The sequence below is a fragment of the Piliocolobus tephrosceles genome, chromosome X (genome assembly GCF_002776525.5).
Source record: "Piliocolobus tephrosceles isolate RC106 chromosome X, ASM277652v3, whole genome shotgun sequence".
NCBI lineage: Eukaryota > Metazoa > Chordata > Mammalia > Primates > Cercopithecidae > Piliocolobus > Piliocolobus tephrosceles.
The window spans coordinates 69860073-69863639 of record NC_045455.1 but is presented as its reverse complement, the minus strand read 5'-3'; positions in this window follow the sequence as shown (position 1 = coordinate 69863639).

Here is a 3567-nt window from a genome sequence, read left to right as displayed (position 1 = left end):
AGACGGATGCTTCTAGCCAAGAGAACTACACTGAGCATCTCAAGTGTGGCTGGTGTCCTGTCAGGGATGGTGTGCGTATGAGATGGGATTGGTAGAGAACATGGTGGAAGGTGAGGTTAGAGAAGGAGACTGAAGCCTGACTGTGAAGTGTATACCTTTAAGATTTTTTAAAATATCCTGCAGGTGAGGAATTGTCGAAGTATTTGTGTTTGTCTATTGGCTTGATATTTGAAGACCCCTTTATTCAAATCGTGCATGGGGTGTCTATACTAGAGTTTCCTTGGCTAAACTAAGAGACAGGACATAATACATTTCCACCATTTCCCCCTTGTTGGTCTGTGAGGCACCTGTATGGACTCCTGTGGTTCCAACAGTTTGAACCGTGCTGACAGAGGGTTGCCAAAGGACCATCAACTGGGAATACTATGATTATTTCATGCTTTAAGATGATCACTTTGAGGTGTATGGAGTAGGAATTGAAACTGGAAGAATCTAGGGGAGGAGAGACAAATTGGAAGCCCACTATAAGTGGCTTACTGCTAACAGGACAATAAGGGTGTACAGGAACTGGAAGGGCAGGGATGGGGGCGTGGGGAAGACAAATGAGGCTATTGTGATGACTGGATTTAGGCAGAGAAGGTGAAAGAAGAGTCAATACTTTGGATTCATGAGGTGGTAATAGGTAATTCAGGACATTCAGGAAAAGCAGAAATTTAGGGAAAATCAAGTAGATAATAAGTTAGTTTTTGTATAACTTCAGTTTGTGGTATTGGAAAGATATTTAGATGGAAGTATTCAATATATAGGGAAAGTGGGCCTAAAGTCAAGGAGAGAAGTGGAGCTAAAGATATAGGTGCAGAGATACTGGCAGCTGATACCATGGATATGGGACAGGCTGGACTCAGGAAAACAGGCAGAGGGAGAGGAAAAGGCAGCAAGGACAGAACTTGAGAGCATGCAGCATTGTGAAGAACTCGAGAGCATGCAGCATTGTGAGAGGCTCAGACGGAGAAGAACCAGCTTCTGTAACTCAGTAGGCACAGTCAGAGCAATTGGAGGAGACCCAGTTAGTGTTGATCCTACAGTTTTCTCATCTTTCATTCTGCTCATGCCCGTCTCCACACCCCTGTAGAGGAAGTGTACTCACTTAAGCCAACGGATGCTTAGCAGTCATGGCACACACCACATCTGAGCAGAAGCTTTAATTGTTGTGCACGCAATGTCTCTGTTTCTTTTGTTCCCATCATCCACTGTGACAACAGGATGGGCCAGATGGTGGCTGATCCTTCATCATGGGTTCCAAAGGATCCCTGCCAAGGCTGTAGCCAATCTGCAGGTCCCATGCAATGTGAACAAGAAATATATATTGGGTTTTGAAAGTCATTGATTTGGGGGTTGTTTGTAGCTGCAACAAATGCTGACTAACACTCTAATATTAAGGGAGTTGTGGGAAAAAGAGTAAAGGAAAAGGGGGTGTCAAATACTGCAGGGACGACAATAGCATGGGAATTGAAAAGAAGCAACTGACTTTAGTAAGCCCCAAGAGTGTGAACAGCAGTACACGCCTGTATGAGTCCAGCATCAGGGCTTACTTTGGCTAGACAATACAGCTTATTTTGGACACTCCCTGTCTTTTGGTTACCTGACCTTTCCCATGTATTTTTCCCATCCTAGTATCTCCTGGTATCCCTCAAAAGCAGAATCCTTGTTTATGTAGTTAGCTGTCCTTTATATGAGGGTCTCAGATTCAAGAGACTGAGACTAAAAGATGTTTAGACTCTGTGAAAAGAGCAAGTGGATATAGGTGCCTCTCAGCTGCCTACCCAGAAAAAATTCTGTCCTTGGTAGAATTCCTTATTCTTACCTTGGCTTCAAGTGGTCTTTTTCGTATCTGTTTAAAATTGTCCGAGATCAAAAGGGTTATCCAAGAGTTATACATTCTGCCTAACCACATATAATAAAAGAGCACTCAGCAGGGCATGCAACTTGAAGGTCAGTCCCTGGTGACCATGTGCAGCGGACAGTGGCTGTGAGCTTCATCTTTAGGTTTCATATCCAGACTCGGCAAATTCCTAGATGTGTGAACTTGGACAGTGGTTTAACTCTACCTTAGTTTCCTTTTTTATAATGTAGAAAAAGAATAATGTCTTTTACAGAGTTTGATAGTGTTTAAGTCAGAAAATGCTGAAGAAGTACTTGGAGTGATTAGTACATAGCCCCAGTGAATGTTAGTCATAAGTATACGTATAATGCTTTTCATATACCTACGCTGTTTATTTTTTTTTTTTTTTGGAAAAATGTTTGGCAGTTTCCTTTTTTTTTTTTTTTTTATTATACTTTAAGTTCTAGGGTACATGTGGATAACATGCAGGTTTGTTACATATGTATACTTGTGCCATGTTGGTGTGCTGCACCCATCAACTCGTCAGCACCCATCAATTCATCATTTATATCAGGTATAACTCCCAATGCAATCCCTCCCCCCTTCCCCCTCCGCATGATAGGACCTGGTGTGTGATGTTCCCCTTCCCGAGTCCAAGTGATCTCATTGTTCAGTTCCCACCTATGAGTGAGAACATGCGGTGTTTGGTTTTCTCTTCTTGTGATAGTTTGCTAAGAATGATGGTTTCCAGCTGCATCCATGTCCCTACAAAGGACGCAAACTCATCCTTTTTTTATGGCTGCATAGTATTCCATGGTGTATATGTGCCACATTTTCTTAATCCAGTCTGTCACTGATGGACATTTGGGTTGATTCCAAGTCTTTGCTACTGTGAATAGTGCCGCAATAAACATACATGTGCATGTGTCTTTATAGCAGCATGATTTATAATCCTTTGGGTATATACCCAGTAGTGGGATGGCTGGGTCATATGGTACATCTATTTCTAGATCCTTGAGGAATCACCATACTGTTTTCCATAATGGTTGAACTAGTTTACAGTCCCACCAGCAGTGTAAAAGTGTTCCTATTTCTCCACATCCTCTCCAGCACCTGTTGTTTCCTGATTTTTTACTGATTGCCATTCTAACTGGTGTGAGATGGTATCTCATTGTGGTTTTGATTTGCATTTCTCTGATGGCCAGTGATGATGAGCATTTTTTCATGTGTCTGTTGGCTGTATGCATGTCTTCTTTTGAGAAATGTCTGTTCATATCCTTTGCCCACTTTTGGATGGGGTTGTTCGTTTTTTTCTTGTTTATTTGTTTGAGTCCTTTGTAGATTCTGGATATTAGCCCTTTGTCAGATGAGTAGATTGCAAAAATTTTCTCCCACTCTGTAGGTTGCCTGTTCACTCTGATGGTAGTTTCTTTTGCTGTGCAGAAGCTCTTTAGTTTAATCATATCCCATTTGTCAAGTTTGGCTTTTGTTGCCATTGCTTTTGGTGTTTTAGACATGAAGTCCTTGCCCATGCCTATGTCCTGAATGGTATTCCCTAGGTTTTCTTCTAGGGTTTTTATGGTATTAGGTCTAACATTTAAGTCTCTAATCCATCTTGAATTAATCTTCGTATAAGGAGTAAGGAAAGGATCCAGTTTCAGCTTTCTACTTATGGCTAGCCAGTT